The sequence below is a fragment of the Falco biarmicus genome, chromosome Z (assembly GCF_023638135.1).
Source record: "Falco biarmicus isolate bFalBia1 chromosome Z, bFalBia1.pri, whole genome shotgun sequence".
NCBI classification, from domain to species: Eukaryota; Metazoa; Chordata; class Aves; order Falconiformes; family Falconidae; genus Falco; species Falco biarmicus.
The window spans coordinates 2,424,276-2,445,439 of record NC_079311.1 but is presented as its reverse complement, the minus strand read 5'-3'; the positions used below and the strand labels follow the sequence as shown (position 1 = coordinate 2,445,439).

At 39.2% G+C, this 21,164-nt stretch overlaps 1 protein-coding gene across 1 annotated transcript in view; it reads right to left on the bottom strand.

Moving 5' to 3' along the window:
* XRCC4 (X-ray repair cross complementing 4) overlaps positions 1–21,164 on the bottom strand; it is a 184,459-nt gene that overhangs the window by 40,597 nt on the left and 122,698 nt on the right. The gene's annotated exons all lie outside the window — the stretch shown is intronic.

Genomic DNA, 21,164 nt, shown 5'->3' with positions numbered 1-21,164 from the left:
AATATATTGATTATATATGCAATTGCATTTTGCAGTTTGGGTGCACGCTGTAATTGAACTATTATAGACAGCCTTATTAATTGTTAACTATACAGTGAATGTGCAAAAAGCTTATCCTCTAATAAATCCACTAGATTAATCAAAGTGTTATTGCTGGTTTTGGTATTCTTAGGTTGGTCTCACTAAGTCCTACTGATTTCTGTGTATATAAATTTTATTCTTTTTCATTTGGCTTTTCTTAATCCCACTCCCCACCCTTAGCCTAAAATAGAGCTCTGTATATCTTGAGAAGTATGTGAAATATGGCATAAAAAAATATAGGTCAGAAAAAAATTACTCTTTTTCAGATTTTGTGTGTTGCTTTCTTAACCCCACTGTAGACTTTCAGACAATGTGAACTGAATGGGTACAGGCTTTAGTCACAAAGATATCACTTGCTCTCACTTCTCAGTTTTCTTATTTTGATACAACAAGAACAATAATAATAAAAAAAATATCTGGGGTGTATTTTACGCTTTTTATGGAATAGGAAAGTTTTGCACATGGAATGTGGCTCTGAGGAATGAGCTAGCTAGTAATTACGGTAAAAGTACTAATAACCTCTAGGGAGATTTTGCACAGACTTTACTGATACCACCATAAGGAGTAAGAATACCTCAGGGTAAGCATATGGCTTGTCAGTGCATGTCTGCTAAGATATGTTATTTCTCAGGGTACTATATTTGTACCACAAAATTCTGAAACATGAACACAAAAATAGTCCCTATCCTTAAAATACATGTCTTTCCTGAACAGTATAAAACCAGTAACATAAATGGCACAATCAACGTTTGTCTAAATTCAGAAATATGAATCAAATAGAAACTCCAGGTCCTCATTAACATACACAACCAACTTCTTACCAAAACTCTCCGGTTCCCTTGCTAATGTTTCTACTTCTAAAAATTTGCAGTTCATTACTTTTTCAACAATGGCCTCTGCAAGATAAAGCTGCAATGTGAAAAAGAAACAGACGTAAGTGGGGGAGATGGATATGGACAGGGTCCAGGGATTCAGATGTTCAGATTCTGAAAACTGGGCTAACGGTGGTGTTGAGAGCAGAAAGGAAAGCATGCTAGCTCTCGGCTCCATCAGGAGATTGAGGACCGAGATGTGACCTGTGATACACAATTCTGCTCTCCCTTCCACACAGCTCCTTTGCAGGCAACACATTTAATAAATACTGACTTTTTTTTTTTTTCCCCCAAAACCCCCGCAACAGTCATTTTCCTCACCGAAACTGAAACCCAATCACTGCTAGCATAACACCTTGGGACAGTGAAACAAATGCTATTTATAACATCTAGCAGTAACCTAATATCATCAGGCATTCAAATATATGCCCTCAGCTACAGCATTTCCTTAAAGCATTCAATCCTTTTAAAGATCCAGTTTTTGTGGCAGCGGTTGAAAAAATGTTCCTTCTACTTGACTAAGAGAACCATTTCATTCCCTAAAGGTATCAGATGTTACCTGTCAGGAATAGAGACAAGAACTGAGTCTTGTTTCACAGAAGAAATATTAAAAACATTAGACAAAATCAGTGTCACTGCAATAAGTTGATGAAATACAGCAGTTGGGAAACAGAGCTTTGGTTAAAAGCTGCTGGCTAAGACTTAATCCAGGAAACAGCAAAACCAACATGCACACACACAAAAACAGAAAAAAAAACCCCAACAAAAAACCAACCCAGCAAGCTGCTTGGAAAGGCTTTTAGAAGTTGATAAAGGCTATCAGCAAAGGCTTGTGTTCTCTCGTAGTTAAAGTAGACAGGCTGGGAGTCGCTGTGTCTAACCTCTCCGAACAGATAGTTTCAGTGTTGTTTTTAAGTGCTGACATAAGGTGAAGGTGGTAGCAGAAGGGACCTTCTGTAAAGACGAAGGGAATAAACAAATCTGTTTATAATTATTATTTTTATGGGATCAGTAATTTTTATGCCTGATAAGTAATTAAGAAAGAAAAAAAAAAAAAAAAAAAAGACACGAATGAGGAATTCTGTATCTCCTGTGCTGTAGGTCTGGGCTGTCTGAGGGGGTGAAAGATGAGTCAGACCATGACTCAACGAGCTGTCATGCCGGCACAGGGGGAATTGAGAGCCACCTTCTGTCTTACCCTCAAAGTGGGTGATCTGGTCTCAGCAGTGCTGTAACATTAGTCATCTGATGGCAATAAATTCGTGGAACATTAAGAAAACTCTCTGCCATAAACACACACAGCCATAGAAACAGAATGAGGATAAATGAGCAAAGCAGGAGCAGAGCAGCCACGAGGACTGGATGCTCTCACATGACGCAGACCTTTTCAAAAGGTTCCTTGGCCATCCACGTGCAAAAACAGTGGTCAGGAAGCACCTCCAAACCTGATCAGAGACTTCGAAGCAGACGTGGATTACATGTCAGCCTGTGTCTAAATACACCAGACCTACAACCTCACACCTAAAGGGCGTTCAACGACTCAGGAAGAATCATCAGCTGGATCCTTACACTGATTTCGACAGATCGTGTCAAGTGTTGGGCGTAAAGCCTTGCCATTGCAGCGTGGATCTTCATTAATTTTAACAGTAAGATTGCTTCTCTGAGTTAATGTTTCCAATCAAGGTAAGAACTGCAGAAGGGTGGGGAAACTATGTTCCACCCATGGAGCACAGCTCAAAAGCATTAAAAAAATGATCAGGGATTAAAATGTTCACAAGACTAAGACCAGAGAAATGGAGCACTGTTACAAAATGCCCTGTTGCAGCCCAAGGGCTTTTTCTGCCGCATCTGCAAAACCTGGATTACTGGCAGTTCCTTCTTACCCACCAACCAGCTGTTGCGAGCCACCACCTCCAACATGGTCAAAACATACACACAGACCTGAAAAGGACATACTGTATGGCTGCCCCATGGTGTTCCTCTGGAGGGCATAGACAACACAAAGACTTCATACATTATAAATATATCCAGTATGAAATTACAGACTGTGAGCTATCAGCTGGGAAAAAAAAATGGTCATTAAAACAATGAAATTAATTAAAAGCTTTAATCTCTACAACATTACCATGATAGGAAAATAGCCTTCATGCTAGGACTAAATCAAACAAGTCAATCTGAACTGCACGCAAATAATTTTTTGCTAGGGACAAAGATTTCAACTTGTCAGTTCTCGAGTTGTTTGAAACACTGAAAAAAATTTCCCATGAACAGTTTCAAGAAGAAAAAAAGAAAGTCCTGGAATGGGTATCTAAACGTGGCAGTAAGTATGATATGACTGTAAACAAATGACAGCTGCAGAGTGAAACTTTCAAATGTAATTATTCATGATTGTTAATTATTGGTTTTATTGCTAAAGTAGTATCTTTATCAATAGTAAGTGGAACAACAATATATATAATTTTACAGCACTTGTAACAATAAAATTCTTTGATATATGGCACAGAGCATGGTTTTAAGAGAAAAAAAATAACAATTCATTAAGAAAGAAAAGAATATACTTTCCAGAATATTTTCTGGTTTCATAAACATATCCAGTTGTAACTTCCTCTTCCCCCTCCCCCACCTGCTTTTTTCTTAATCCAGTAAGATACACAGGAACTTTCTAACACTCAGGCTTGAAGTAGATAAAAATAAATGTGTAATAGAACAAAATTAAATTACTGTATACATCCAGGATATATAAGATGTTTTAGCCTAATTCTCTTAGTTACAGAGGGAAGTAAAAAGTAATGTGAGAACACCTTTTGTATTTTTCTTTTTAGAAAGGTAGCCTTTGTCTCCCAAACTGACAAAAACTAATCACCTGGAAAAGATAAAAAACGTAAGGATTTCTACTGCCCACAACTTTAGATGAAGCTCTATTGAGAGTGCTTAACCAGCAGAAGGAAAGGAAGGGCAATGCAAAAGCCGGAAAAAAGGAAATAGTGTGTTATCAAAGGACTATTAATTGCTCCCAAAGTAAGAGCGAGTGATCATCTTCTTCCTTTATTTACTTGGACTTTCAGCTGTCTAATCAAAGAAATGTTGTGTTGGTTGTGCTGAAAGAGAACTGTACCTTTTGTTTCAGTTATTGCCCACTAGACCTTAAGGGCTTTCATCGGACTGGTTTTATAGCTCACAACTGCACTTCAGAGAAGAAAACGAGCAGCAGACAGCTCCCGATGTCAGCTTACGTGGTTAGTAAACAGGAACAGGATTACAGAGCACCACTCCGCTCACTGGAGTTCTGTGGCTGTTATTACCTGCTCCATCCTTCCTCCAAAGCTGAAATTTCTAGTTATAGTAAATTTACTGCAGTTGGAAATCTGACTTTCTAATTATAGTTAGCTTTAATATTCAAGCCATTAGATCAAAAAAGCTAAAACAAAACATCTTTCCACATGGAAGACTTAGATTACAGGTTTTGAGTACTTATATTCCCTGCTCCCAAAGCAAAGCAGTTCAGCATGAAGCACATTGCCAGTGGCCCTCTTGCAGCTAGTACCTGACTAAGTAAATTAAAAAATGCTTTCTTACTGCCCTGCAGACCTCAGTATACTAGATCTTGGTCTTCAACTCTAAAACCTTGAAGAAGAAAAGACAGAAATGCACCTCCTGCTTTTGTCCTTTGCTCCCTGCATCCCTCTCGTACAATCCACCTTACCAAAGTGTGCCCTACCAAAGCCACGAAAGCATAGAAGTATCAAGTCCTCTTTTTGTTCAGAGCAGTAAGTTTTATAATTTGCCTGCAGGCAGGAACAAGCAGCTTTTCAAGGCTTTTATAGCATAAAAGAATTCTTAAAACAGCAAAATTATTTTGGAAGAAAAATTCTAACTCCTGCTGGAGAGAGCAAAGATGTTCCAGATGATCTGTAAATAATATGTAATATATGCTGATGTTTTTCCTCTAAATTTGCTCTATTCCGCCTTTTTAAGGCTTTCTGAACACTGAAAACAGAAACCATTTCTAATAACGGATGCCATTAAAGAATTCATGTGTACTGGCTGAAAACAACCACAAGCACATTTCTCAAAGCATGTAAGACTTTATAGCTATTTCTGTCCAAGATGAGGCCTACAGGAGTGAAGAAAACCTACGATACTCTGTACCACCATTTTTTATTTTAGATGTTTACTCCCCTGCAGATGTTATAGGTTTATTTCTTTTCTTAGATGCTGACTGAACACAGCAAATCACTCCCCTGGGAGTTTGCGAGCCAAGGCAGATACAAGTATCCCTATAAACGTCTGCCTGCATCCATAGGAATCCAGATACCGTTAAAAAAGCCAGTCTTTAAGGGGTTGACGAAGCTCACGTTTTACCGGACCTGACGAGAATTCTGGCATCTCGGTGAAAAAAAAAAACCCACACCCACCAAACACAAAGAAAATGAGCCATTTATGAAAAAGCTTGCAGCACAACAGCGTCAGCTCCGGCTCAAGCCCTGTTATTTTATGTCCCACTCACCCCCCACCTCCTACCCCAGGTGGAGAGGGGGGCAGTGAGAGATGAAAGGGGTAATCGGGCGCAGTAAAAGCGCTGAACGGGCAGCAGCGGGGCAGGAGCACTTGCTGCGGCTGCGGCAGGAAGCAACAACACACGGTCATTGTATCCCAAACCTGTCCCGACAAAGGCAGCTCTGTCCGTCTGTTTACTTTTCCCAGTTTGTCTTGCTTCGTGCCTTTGATAAACTGTCAGGACTAGTTCCTCCAAGGACCATATACCGCCCCCCGCCCCCCCCCCCCCCAAACGCTCTCTGCCAGCCTCACATATGGTACCGTTTCTTGTGCCTCAGAAAGCCTGCAGTTCTCATAAGAACTCTTCATGTTTTCCATAATAATTTTAAATACTTTTCGCATTATTTCTCCAGCTGTGCTGTGTACAGACTGAGCAGCATTACAAATCCTGCCCTATAACACCACTTACTCTTAGCTGGTGCTGCGATCTTGCGGGTTAAGCTGCAGAAATATTAAACGCTACAGATCAGATGGCTGAGTGCCAAATGCAGGGCCAGTGTTATACAAAACAGGTAACTTTACCAATGTTACCCAGGTGCTGAAATAAAGCAAATTTTAAATCAGATTACTTTTAGCTCATTTGGCTCCAGACAAACGGAACACTCGGGTTTCTCAGCTCCAGAGACATTTTTTTGTTTGAAAGCTGATCAGGGTGAACTACGTCCCAGAAATCACCACTATCAGCAAGCTTATAGAGCAGGACATCTATTCGATAAAATAACATTTTTCAACAGTCAGGACTTTTCCATTTTTTAAATGCCCCGGAAGAGGAAGGGGAGAAAGTTTCTCAGGTGGGGACTCTCGTGGTATATGACTGCTTCCCTGGGGTCCTGCTTTGTCACCCCATGGAGCTGGGGACAGCTGGAGCACAAAAAGGGATAGTTGTGGAGTAAGAGTGTCATTCATAGACCTGTACAATACTGTGTCATTCGTGGACCCATGCCATACTACTGCTCTTTAACTCCACTTATTAAACTAATAGCTTATTTTGCAATAATTTGTTTGCGTAATCAAGCTCATAGCAAGGCCTGGAATACAAGAACTGTTAATACCAGGATGACTTGTAAAAGCCAGAGAGAGAAAGGGGATAAAATGCATGTCTGATGGCAGAAAACATTCCGCACTGAGAGGACAGAGTGGCCTTTTTCTGAAGAATCGAGCGCTCCGCAGCTGCCCTGACCGCATTATATTCAGTCCGATGAAATTCAAACTTCCTATGCTGACACCATCTTAGGAAGGTGAACGAAGAGGTTTTCAAACTCACTGGTCATGGATGAACAGGCACCTTCCTTCTACTGATAATTAAGAGAAGTCAGATGCCTAAACGGCACGCATGCTCTCCAAAGCCTCACTCCTAGGAATGCAGCTTCTGGCAAGCAGTGTTTGCACTGAAAAATTTCACCGGCCCATTTTCACTCACTACCCCTCTAAGCTTCAACAGCTACGGTTCAAAATGAGAGATCACCTCTGGCAAGGCTGAAGCAGATTGGTGATAAATTGCTTCTCCTCCTATTAAGCCATTTTCAGCACATTATTCTGGTCAATTCGGTAGGTGACCATTCTCCCTAGGAAGGCACAGAGACCTGAGGGAATGAAGATGAAAGCTTTTTTCTCCATACATAAACATGGTACATTTAAAATTTATTAAGATCCTCATCTAACTCCTCTAGAACCAACAGATTGTTCACAATGCTCTTTTAATGGGAATCACAGTGGATTACCAGCAAGTACAAATTCAAAGATAATCCATATCTGAGAATTTAGTACTCCCCCACAGCTGCATGGCAAGTATTGTTTGCCTGTCATCAGCATTTTTGAGCATTTCTTGTGTTATTATGCTTTCACTAACTGAAAGTAGCAATGCAAATATTTATGCCCAGTGCAGTTCAAACTGGTGGTTTCACTGGGACATCACACGGGTGCTGATTTCTTCACCACACACCAGCCTGAAGTATCGCATTCCAGCCTCCTGTCCTTGGTGTCCCATTTACTCCAAGAGTGCAACCTACGCTTTAATATTCTACCACAAAACCTTTTGCCTTAGAAAGGAGACGCATTCCTTTCCAAATCAACGGTGGCTTCCTGAGAAGGTGGGCAGACCGAAGAGCAGTCGCCAGAGACATGACGGACCTCTGCTACACAACCACACATGAGACTGCTGCTCGTCTCACACCACCCCTGGCTTCCTGCAGTTTTTTGGGGAGCCGCAGGACACAGTGGCTTCCTACTTTCTTTTGTTTCCATATGTTTGAATGGATGTCATACACTAAATTACAAATCAGGATGAAATAGGTTGTTGCCGCTGACTTTTGGGTTGACTTTAACCTTTTGCAGACCACCTCTTTACAAAGTTATCTTTTGATGAAAGTCCTAATGATTTGGGTGACCACAGGAAGAGAGATCAGTAATTGTATTTTCCATAATTACCCTTTAATGTTGGAGAACAAAATAGGCCTTTTTGTTTCCCAAACAAACCCCCACATGCTATGTAAAAGAAATACAGATGAAATTTTGCTTAGATACAAAAATCCCCTTTCTTTACCGAAGCCCTGCACGTTTTCTAAGAACTGAGATCTTAAGATTTTGGTCGCATCTTTTCTCACACATTGAAATCACCTATGAAAATAATTTCTGTGAAATGTACAATAAGAAATTTAAATTTCAATCCACAAAAGTCAAAAGTAGTTTACTCCAGCTCCATGTAGTTATGACATCGCCCAACATTAAGACCTGCATTCTGAAATAACGGAGGATTCAGTCCTCCAGAATTAATATTTTATGCTCCCCTTCTTTCTGACTAAAATTCTTAGAAAGGCATACACACAGTGACACGGTGAGATTAAAAAAAGAGGAGACCAGAGGCCCCATTAAAGTATTCCAGCAGGTAAGCTCAATAAGCACCTGACTGATCTTTGCATAAACAAACCATTCAAAGGCTAAAAGCAGGTCCACCTCCAAATGATTTTTACAACTGATGAGACTAAGTGAGGAGGCTGGGTCTATATATCAAAGGAAAAATATTTATTTCAGTTTTGCTAAGTATCTGTACTCATCCATTCAATCACACTGTATTGATCATGTGTTTGTTAGAAAGGATTCTTTCCCTAATGCAAATGATCCCCAGCCTATAAGCTCATTCTCTTACGCTTAGTACTGTGTTAAGTATATATTTTTTTTTTCAGACAACGAGCTGCATGTAATTTTTTCATTACTAGAACAAATGGATGCATAAGAAATCTTCAGTCGCTTTCTAGTTAGGGCTACAAAAGCCCCATATCATCTGTGTAATAGTTTTGCATTATTTAATACCATGAATAGTTGTATACTGTACTAGAATACATGGTACAATAAAATCAGTCTAAGATGTATTCAAAGAGAAAATATTTGTGTTTTCTGAACATAAAGAGAGAATTGTAAACTGCAGTCAATTAACCTTTTGTGTTGATGGGTAAGTCTAGGGACCACACGCCATGCATGCAATACTTATTACTCTCTTCTTTGTATTTCAGAGGTAAGTACATAAAATACTTGAAACACTATAGCAATTGTCAGACTGGGCTTTGGAGATTATGTAAAAGACATCTCCATTGATAGGAAAGAGACTATAAATAAAAACACATGATAGATTTTATTGATCTAACGCCCTCTGGACAAATAACTCATCAAGGTGTTTGAGAACATTTAGATGTCTGGTTTGAGCAGCAATCCACATCTGTCCATAATTTGAATTTTTAATTCTCACATTAGCTTCAGGGAAAAACAGTGGGTGTACTCAGCCGGCTAGAGGTATGAGGAAGAAGAGATAAGAAACATTAAAACAGAAAAGCAAGAAAAAGTGTCTATTTCAAAGTGTGTTCTGTTAATTAAGATGTTACGAGCCAAAAAGAAAATGCATAAATATTCCAGAGATGGGGCTCCCAGTTTAAAAATAAATTTAAATCAGAATTCAAAACAACTCCAGCAGACATTTTTTATTCTAGTAAATACTGGCTTTTTCAGTTTATGAACTACTTTTCCCTGATTTTTGAATGCAGGGACAATACGTTTTATTTAAGACTGAATCTTTTGTTAGTAAAATTCATACTAATTTGGCTAATGATCAGTTGCTGGATAGTGACAAACCCCAACAGATTACGCCTGAAATACATGGAATATACTTAATCGTTCTGACCTAGGCTTGAGCCTACAGTAGTTGCAGGAAGGTACTCAAACAGGCGTCTGCCCCAACGCACCGTGCTGAGATAAATGCCTGACTGATCAGGTTGGATGAGTGATCCTACCGCCCACTGACTTGCGATGCAATTAATGCAGTCCTATTATTTTAATTATATTTTAATTTTTGCGGTCCCTGGGAGGACCAGGAGGTGTCTCGTTCCATGGATTCATAAAGGGACCTCTCGGAGGTCTCATGCCTGCGTGGGATCACCTGTTCACGGCTGAAGAAGAGGTACTCTATTCATCATCAGATCCGTACAGTGATAAGCAAGGAAAATGTCTGCCCCGCTATAAGCAGTTTTTGGAAGTGTCTAATACCTGCAAAGCATACAAGGAGTGAAAAATGTCTGGCTTTGGAGTCTAGGTATGAGAGTAGAGGGATGCAATGAAAACTGTACACTCGAAGCCAGCTTCTCTAGCCCAGGATAACCGTGTACTGCACTTCCTAGTCACGTTTACACAGTAAATGCTTCCCCAGTTGGATAGTAGGAGGATCTGAGTAGCCTACATAAAATACATGGTCTTGATTGTTGCCCTACAGTTGTCACTACCTCCTTAAATCACCTGATCCTGAGATGATCTGGCAAGCAGGAAGACAGATAAGCCATACCTCAGCTGAGACCCGATCCGTCTCCAACCACAGAAAGCTCACCAGCCTGCCCACAGTACAGGGACACTGGAGTATTCTGTAGGACAGTCTATATAGTTCACAAACAATATGAAACAGGGAGGAGGAAGAAGTAATGTTCCTGGGAGGAGGAGGCTGGAGCAGGTTTTCTGCCGTCTTCACAGCATCAGAAAATACGAAGTTGCAGAAGATGGATACCACTCAAATTGTCGTAACCTGTGACTTTGGAAACCTCCCAATAGGCAAAGTCTAGTGTGGTGGAACACCTGACAACCATCTCTTTAATGCAGAAGGTACGACAGAAGCTGGCAGGCGTAAAGAAATGGTCAGTCCGGCTAGCAACACGGCACAACTTGAGGTTTGGGAAAGGGGGAGGACACTGTCAGGCTCTATACCTTTAGCCTCCCAGAGGTTTGCTTAATGTAGTCTCTAAACAGACCAAGAATTTTTCTGTCCCCTATCTATACCCAAGCACTGTTTATGCCTAATTATGCTTTCTTCAGAAGTGCTTTTTAATAAAATTGAAGCCTGCTGCTTAAGCCTTTGTCACACATCTGTGCCATCCTTGTGATGTCAGTTCATTTATAATTAAACACCAGAGCTTTATGATCTGTCAGTCATCATTCATCTAGGGGGTTGTCCCATTTATCCAATTAAACAGGTACACATTGTCAATGTACTATATTTTTTCTTGAATACTTGCGTGGTGCTGAAGCTCTGTACCGTTTCATTTAATTTGTACACACTAAAATCTAGAGCAAAATCCTTCTGAATTCAGAAAGTGTTACAATAAAAACAGTAGCTTCGGAATTGGCATTACCTATGAGTTCTCATGTAAGCTTCATATACAGACTGAATATGGAATTGCTATGGTATACTTTAATGTGGATTACTTCTTTAGTTCCCTTTCAAGTTAATATAAATTTCATTATAATTTATCTGATGGCTTGGTTCCTGGCAGGAGAATTCATTTTGCTGAAAGAACCATAAGAAAATAATAGTACCGTATGGAAAATAATATGAAATAAGGAAGGAGAATGAAAGAGTATAAATTTAAGTTTTCCCATTTCTGAGAAGAAAAAGACAGAAGTCTAGGGAGATTCTTGCTCACACTTTTATAATAAAACTTTGTCAATTATAGCCCAGCAATATCCTGTCCTGCAGCACAGATTACTTCCCTGGCTAACTAAAAATTAATTTTGCATAGTATAAAAATGTCTTTTGAAAAAAACAAAACCAAAAACAACAAACCACAAAAAAACCAACAACCCACCTTCTTCTCTAAGACTTGGAAATTCTTCTCTGCCAATAGATCCGTAATAGAAGAATTGACATGTTAATAGTATCTATAAGAATTTATTAAAGATTGAGGACACTGATAGTGTCCTGTCACCCTGCTGACCTTATTTAATTTCCTCTGTACTACAGAGTCTAAGTATGAAGAGTATCGGGATTCCAAGTATACAGGTCTTGCCATCAAAGCTTTAAAATTATCTTGAATATTAATTCAGAGGTTTTTAGTTCAAGAGTGATTTCACACTAGAAACATGATGGAATCAGTAACCCATAAATTAATATATAAAATTTTTGAAATCTCTGGATGAGCTTGGTCTACCGAGAGCCCACTTAACAACCAAAACAACTCTCTGGTCTACATAGTTTCTAGCAATGTCCAATTTCACAATCATTGGAAATGATTAAGCTGCTCCCTAGATAGCCTAAAAGTTCCTTGGGAACTTACCATTAGCTACACACATATGTCCTCTGGTACCTTGCACTGAGCTCTGATACCCAGAATTAGCAGGCAAGCCCCAGGACTACCAGCAGAATCTTCTAGAGAAGCTCAGAAAGTTAGATGAGGTGAAATGAAATTAATTCTAAGCTTGACATGCACACCACACAGTGCCTCCTTCTCCAAAGTCTAGATGAGAATACTTGTCTAGTGGAACTCGGGATGCTAGACGCTACACAGCCTGAGAGACTGAACTACACCTGTTTTCCAGCAGATGGTTCAAATACTCAGATGCAAGGACCTAGCTTTTCCTATTGATTCCCCAGAGCCCCCTGAGGGACTGAGCAGCAGCTAATGGAGACTGTGCTGAATCTAAGACAGATGAATCAGATTATTCTTCACAGTTCTTCCAAGGTACCTGCTTTTGTCAGTCAACCCTATAAGAAATTTAGGCTGATGTGTCTGTCAGACAGGACCTACCTTATCTCGGGCCAGACCTAAAACTGAGGTGATGTAATTGCCTGAGTTAGACACCATAGGTGGAGCAGACTGGGTTCCAAAAGCTATTCCAAGATGCTACTGACAAGGTTATGAGTTGTCTCAAGAAAAAACCTCCAGCCGTGGATCTCATATTTGTGTTTCCGTCATCTATATGTTTAGGTGAAACTGCTCAGAAAAGCAATCTGACTTTCTCTTTTCTTCGTTTCTTCACGTATATTGACACATTTTGCTCTAGCAGACAATACAGACTGTGTTAAAGGAGTCATCATACTTTTGTAAGAACATGTAATGGAAGAATAATATTTGGAGATGTGAGGTGATGGCAAGTTAACCTACACACAGGTGCACCTTTGTGCAGACAGTGCTAGGCTCCACTTCGGCTCATTTTCTGAATTCCGTGTCAAATTGACTAAGTCTAACAACTGGAAAGTTTTCAAGATGAAAACTACTTGTCAACATGACTCAGCCAAGGAATATATTTAAAAGCAGAGAACTCAATTACGTTTGGAATGTCTGTGCCCTGCTAAGGACAGCAGTTTTAGGTGTGACAGAAATTTTAATGCTAATGATTTGGAAGTCCTAACTAAGACTCAACTTTTTAATGCTAAGGTAACAGAATTTGAATAAATATCAGGTGAATGCTTTAAAGCTAAACACTGCACTTAAGTATTACTCAAGATGGGAATGTCTAGTGAAAAAGTGACGATGTGAAACAAAAATAGGAAGAGCCAGCTGAGATTCAGGATGATTCAAGTCATTTGAAAGGCTTGCATAGAACATGCAAAATTAGCTGGCCAACAACATCCAAGCCTGCTTACATCTATAACAATTGATACCGAACTTTGTTAATACAAATGTCCCTCAAATTATCATTTTCTTTCACTTGCGTGTTTCTCTATTGGAGAGAAATTTATCTTTTGGTGGATATATCATGAAACTCAAATGGTGTTTGGAAAATTCTCAAGCACTCAGCGCCACTGTTTTGAAAGCTGGGTAAACTTCCAAGGCATCTGAAAAGCACTTTCTGTGCTTTAAAAAGGCAGGTCATGTTGCAGTCACCTTTATCTTGTTAGCTGTAAAAATCTTGATCAGTCAAATGCTGACACCAGAAGCTACACAGGCCAGTAACACATATCATATTCAATATGACCTATCTACATATGGGCTGGTTTTGCAAAGGGACCTCAGCAACAGAAAGTATAGAACTAATGAAGAAATAAGTTGTGTCTTTTTAGCTTGAGAACGTGTCAGGACACAAGATCTGGTGCAGGACTGGGAGTGGTATGCAAGAAACCGTGAAAAAGAGGAGTGTCTAGCTAACGTTGTCATAGGGTAACATGAAACATTGACTTTTTTGTATATCTAGCCTAAGAAAAGGTTATAACAGCATTAGAAACGTCTCAACCTTGCAAATAGTTTCATTAGAGACACTGTGAACTTAGGATTGCGGTCTCTGGCAACATCCGGCACCAAGTCATACTGAATAAAGAGCCTAGCGTGCATTCATACTTCTGTCATAAGACGTGATGGTTGATTTGGTATTATTTAGAGCAGAAAAGGTGTAGATGCATATCAGGCATGCAGAAGGCCATTGTTATACACCTCTGAAATGTTATGCAGGGTAAGAGAAAGTATGAAGGCAAATAGAAGACAGAGATCTTGCACAAAAGAGTGGATAAAGACTCAGTTGGGCAGCCCTATATCCCTCTAGCACTAAACCCCACATCACTATAACCTTTCCAGCTCTTACAATCCCATCCCATTTATTTCAGTTTTTCTAAGTCTCCTGCTATATACATAAAAGTTTCTACTTCCTCACTGTCCTATTGCAAAACAACCATGTCCATCACCTCCCCACTAGCGTGCTCTCAGCTACCACCCAACCAAAGGTGCTGACTGGGCAAAACCCATGCAGACGTGTCAGGAGAGCTGTGGCCATGCTGTTTGTTTGGCTAGCAGTGCTACACCTGAACCCACAGGCAGCTGGACCCGTAAGCATCACCTCTGTTTAGACTCATCAGCCATCACCTGCCCACACAGGGTCAAACAGGACATTGCTTCTTGGTGGCTTGCTGGCCCAACCAACCACTGTTGCTCCCAGCTTTGGGAAGTACAGCATATACCCTGGCAATAATATAAGCACAAACTTGATATATATTGTAGAAAGACTGTTTTGCTCCCTTCTGCTTCTGTTCTTGCCCTTGCTTCTCTCCCACACCATTATCATGGGTTGGGGGATACTGGTTTGGAAGTTTTGCTTATACTAGCTCTGGGATCACTCTGAGTAACACTGATAAAAAGCTGATGCTTTTGGCTCTTTTTAAAACTTTTAATCTGGAGCTCTTGAAGTATTTTGTATCCTTTAGAATCACCAGCGAACTCATCATATCCTGATGACATTTTATTTTTATTTGGAGATTTTCTGTTTGTGTTTTCAGATCTGTTTTTACTTTAACCGAAACAGCTGTTCAGATTCGATCACTTTGGATTTTGTCAACACAACTGGGTATGAACTGATTTTTTTTCTCATTGAACATCTTCAGGCAATGCTATAGTTACACAGACATATAAGTACAGGGGAGTATTTACATCCTGAGGGACTCTTTCTCAACCTAATGTTTCAGTACAGCTTGACAGTGGTAGAAACCTGAGCAGAAAAATAATTCTGTAGTTGTGATCAGCACCAAATCCAGCAGGTATAAAATTTGTAGAAATGTTGTATTATTTAGTGGTGTATTTTAGACTAAAGGCTTGAGGGGATTCTTAAAAAAAAATAATATATATTTCTCTCTATATATAGATACATATAATTTTTCAGGATACTGTAATAGAAGTAGAATTTTGTTCAGGTAGTTTAATAGTTATCCAGGGAGCAACTCCAGAGAGACAAAAGCAATAATAGTCTGGATGGTTTACACCACCACTAGAAACTAAATGACATGATGCATCACCACTTCAGTTTTACACTTGAGGAACTTCAACATCTAGTGAGTTGCACTGGAACACTGAAGTGATATACTCCTTTCTGAGAAAAAAAATAACCCCTGTTAAAATATTCCAAAGTGTTGCTTGGGAACCTAGGGAGTGGAGTGGTGCAGATCACAATGTGAATTTAGTGTTGATAACAGTTTTCTTCCTGTGGCCAAGTAGTAATTCAGAACCTGATAATTCTAAATAATATGTAGTTAACTTCTCAATATGGAAAAAAGAGATCCATCATTTTTCCAAACTTTTTCTAAATTCAGTGAAGCACTCTCTGTGAATACTTAATTCTAATTCTTAATTCTAATATTTAAACCAAATTTCTTTCAACCTTTTTCTAAAATTACAACCTCTTTCAACAACCTTCTTACATTGTTTTCTAAAGTCAGGTACCTTCATTATCTTTTCTAGAGAAACACAAGGCTAGAGGTGCCATTTTTTAATTTAACTGATGGGTCTCTTACTTTGATGTCAAATTTTCTTTCTGATATCTAAATAAGTGGTAGAAGCGGTATACAAAATATTTATTTCTATACTCTTGAATAATTATCAGCCCTTAAAGAAACACATTAGAAATCTCTTCTGGAATGAAACCTAGTATGAAACTTACCCTCATCAAAGAGCAGTGTTTACATGCACATTTGGCCCTTTTTCTCAGTTTTAGTCATTATTATTGTGTTCATTCTAAATACATAGGATGAAACATTGATGTCAATGGCTAGACTATCATAAAGATTTGAATTGACATTAGTACTTCAATGTCTTTTGAATCACTAAGATAATCTTGAAAAGATTCTTTTATCTCACTTCTGCTATTTAACGTGCATTACAACACTGACTCTTTTGAATTTTTGAATATTGACCATTCTCCTTCAGTTTTACACCAGGTCCACTTATAATAGTTGGTATACAGTTAGCAATCTGAAGAAAATACAAGCACGTAATTAATTTTCAAGTTACTGTTTGTATGTCGCTTGAATGATGCAATAGCTACATGAAAACTGTTATGCATGGTTTGACAGCTGAATAAAGTAAGCGATTTTTAAAGTGTTATTAAGTAATCGAGGAAGTCCTTCAGCAGTATTCTATGTAAGCAAGGGCTGTATTAATCTAATTCTGTACCTCCTGCAGCTTCTAACAAGCTCTTGTTTTTATTTATGTTCAAGGAGATTGAAAGGGTAGTTCAATTATTTTAAGAAAGACATAATGTGAAATTTGTCCAACTCTTCCTCTTATTCTACAATTTTTTAGACTGATGCATAAGAATGTGCTATATACCCCCCACAGATGGCAGAACTTATCAGAAAAGATACTGATTAATGTCATGCTGAATCCTGATTCAAGTTGACAGAAGGAGATGAGTCCTCTCAACCAACCATGAAAGTGCATTTGCTCATACCGTATGTATTAGTCACAGTGTATAAATTTATGAATATTTATCCATACAGACCAGATTTAGGGATGCTCTAAATATTATTGAAAATCCATTGTCATGGACTTCAAGTGCTTAATGTACTGCTTTGGGGAAATGTGTACATGTGATAAATGGGAAAATAAATGCAGAAATCAGTGCCTTTCATCACATTCACTCTCATCTGTCTGTTCAGTCATGTGCCCACCACTATCACTCTATATGTTTCTGTAACCCTCTCTAGACCTTTTCTTGCTCCTTCTCCAACTCATTTTGAAAGATCAACCTGCTTTATAAGGCAGCACGTATAGGATTAGAAGAAAGCTCAGCACAAGTCTGTTTACTTGAAGTCCTTATCCCTTTGGTTTTCCTATGTTTTTTCACTAGATTTCAAGCAGTCTGGAACAGAAATGTCCTGATACCTGTATCTTGCTCAGTTCCAACAGCATCCTTGGCAACTATGAAACAGTAAATCTCAAGAACCTGTCATAAAAGACATAAAAATAGATGGAGAGAAAGCCACAGCAAACGTTGCTGAATAGGTTCTGCATTATACATTATATACAGGAGGTCTACCAGGTCACCAAAGTCTGATACAGCATTTCTTACTGGATAGATGCAGGTCTTCACCATCCACAGTAATAAGTGAAATTAAGCAGGTAAAACCAAATAGGCAACCTAGACAGAACCTTCAGTATTTTGAGAAGCAATATCACTACTGGAAAAAATAAATTCCGTGGATTTAGTTCTGTGTTTTTTTAACAGAGGATTAATTGCTTATTTTAGCATAAAGAAATAGAAGTGTTGCTAAGTCCAAATGGTAACCTTTGCTGAGGTGTGACTGTTTTTGGCGGGTGGGGGGAGTTGGTGGGGCAAAGGAAGGAAGAAAGGATAGTTCATTGGTAAAAATACAGAAAAAGGGCAAATAGAAATAGAAGTAAAAAGATTAATAGCTTCATGCAGTGAATCTGACTTTTGAAGAGTGCACTGAACTGAGCAGAAGCGAAGCAATCACCTCAACAGAGCAGAGGCATTTGCAGGTGTTTGTGAAATTATTTCCCAAATCCTGAGTTTTAGTGTATTTTTGTGTATGGGGTTTTGTCCAGAACGTTTCCTGGGATCCATAATGAGTTAAGGGATTACTGGTCTTCACAGACAGTTGTGCTATACGGAATACTCTAATCCAGGTAAGACGACAGACTTCATGATCAGTCTAATGAACAATGAAAACAGATATCTGAGGCAGCTTTATCCCATTAATATAGGCAAGCTTTCATCTCATCCTGTTCTGTGCTGTCTATCTTTGACATCAGAACTAAGCCGGCAAGCATGGTTACTTAGGCTTTCCATCAGTCTAATCTTAACCTCCTGCCAACGTGTATAATCAAAATCTCAGGCATCTACATTACCTGCTTCTTCCTATTACAAGTAATGTGAAAATAATTCTGCCTGAAGAGCTGTTTTAGGAAATTGAGGTTTAATTGACACCATCATCAAGAGCCCTTCACAGAAGTGTTCACAGAGTGTACACTTGCTGCCATGTTCTAATCACAAGGATGTACAAGGAATTTGAAATACGGCCTTCTTTGTTGTTTTTAATGCAATCTCCTTTTCTTCCTACCCACCCTTCCCCCTGGAAGACTGAAAATATTGTATCTTGGTCTACATCAGAAGCCAAAATACTCCAGCACTGCCAGTTAGCTCGACCCCATGCAATCTTTCCTCCTTCTTACTGTAATTTCCTGTCAAGGAACAATTCTTTTGCCTCCCATGTTAAAACACCCAAGCGGGCATCACTGTATTTAACAAAACTAATCCACAGTGCAATAAATTAAACTATACCAACGCACAACCTACCTAAGAGAGGCTTAAAATAGAAAATTGGGTTCAAACATCATTCCAATATAAAAACTTTGTTAGAAAGGTAAGGGAAAAAAACACTAAAAATTTACCAGAACGGTAACGGAAGAAGATATTTTTTCCATTTATTAAGCTATCCTCTTATAATCTCACAGCTACCCGTTTCACTGAAATGCATTATAGATTAATCATTTGAGACTTGTATCTCACTGGATTTGTCACAGCAGTAAAATCGTGCTGTAAAGAACATGCCCTGAGAAAACACAGGGTAGAGTCCTGTCAGTCTTATTGAGTAATAACTTCTCCATCAGCAGGCGATTATTAGGCTATTACTAGTGACAAAAATTGGTGAGATGTGATATGAACTAGAGAGCTGAGTGACCTGGCTTAGGAGAAACCGCAACCTCGGAGGTCAGTGGATAATGATCATTTTTCCCTGCCCCGGGCTTTCAGCCTTAATATTTTCCCATCTTTCCCTGGGGAGTCAGGAGAAGCGGTGATTGTGGACACCAGTTCCCTGCACTTCCCAATGGAAATAAATCACCCCTTCCCCACACGGATGGTGGAAGCCTAATTATCTACTGCTCAGTTAAAACAAAGACACTGTCTGCACAAGAAGGCAGGATACCACCAAGAGAAAAGCAATTGTACTATGTTGTATTTATTTCTGCCTTAATTCATTGCAGTTGAATATGGAATTGCAACCTTTTTTTTTTTTTTTTTTTTGCAAATATTGCTATACATTGTGATCAACGGTTTCCATCTTGTCCTCTGGTGACACACCTCATTTTTGTACAGCCACACTCACATAACACAGGTATTAAAACACAGCTCTTCTTTCCACTGCAGCCTTACGCAACCTCAATTATTTACAGGTGACTGTTCAGAAGATGAGTATCACCTATCAACACCCCTGTCAGGCCACACACAGTTACAGGACAATTTTTAATGTTTGCACAGGTGAGTCAAAGCAGTCTGTGTGGTATGACCAGTGACTGACCGCTGCTGCCAACGTCATGGCAAAAAGGGAAAGGAAGAAACTATCCAAGTGTAAAAAATTGCTGAGCATGAATGAAACACAAAAAGGACTTAATTCAGCTATTTAAAAAATCTGTGGTTTGAATCTCATGTTAAGAGTATCAAGTGAACCTAACTGTCCACTTATAAGAGACTTCTTAACCTGTGTACTTTTCTGCTTGAATAAGTTAATTATAAAGAACTTTCTAGCTGCATTCCATAAATTTTCCATGGCAGATACGAGCTTATCACTCTTGTGCATGGACACTACGTAGACTCACTGATATACCAACGACCATAGTGCTTTGTCACACCCTGCAAGGCTCTCTGCAGATTCTCTCAATTGTATTAAATAAATACACTTGATGAATAAAAGAGTGGCATGTCAACGTGAACTCTCAAATACAACTTTTTTTAGAAGTGGGTAACTGTGGTGCAAACTTTATACCTCCTCTGGACCATGGAAGTTTATAGGATCATTTTCAGTGGAATCCAAATTTCACTTGGTTAAACTTTTATGAGAAAGAATTACTGGTGTGGACAGTAACACAAATGCCTGTGTGTAACCCTCTGAGAATGCCAAATTCCAGGATAAATCTATGTTTTTGCTACCTGAGTCACTGGTGGTGGCAAACCACATTTTAAATAAACCTTGCATTAGGACTTTAAAAATGTGAACCGCAAGCAATAAATTAAACAAACGCAGAGAGATGTCCTCCGGGGGATTCCTGGCACACCACAGGCTACGAGTGCTTTTAAAGGGGTGGAAGGTTATCAAAAGAAAGACAAGTCCAGCTTATTACAGTATTGTAATATAATGCTAAGAGCTTTCTTTTCAAATAAATGATAGATACCTACGAAGACTGCAAAAACCTTTTGAAGGTACAGAAAGAGAGTATGAAAATTAACCACCACCACCCCCCCCACCCCCCCACCCCATTTATCATTAACAAGCAAAAACTAGGCAGTTGATTCCACCCACAATTACATGTGTGACTAACGTTAACCAGACCCTTAAGTCCAGGACAAACACTGAGCATGGGGACCATAGAAATCGTATTTAAAGTAAAAATGTCATTCTCTCTTTGGACTCTTCTAATGGGGCAGGTGATGGCAATGCAAGTGGCATAGAACACCCCTTGGAAACCCCTGGCACTTCCAAACACCCAGTCAGCAATCGGGATCTGTTTTTTTCACTTCATTGCGATGTTTCTGAGGACTCCAAATACCTGTTGCACACTTTGAGCTCTTTGAAAAAGCAGAATTCATATGTTGAAAAGAAAGATTTAAATTAACTGGTAGCAAAGA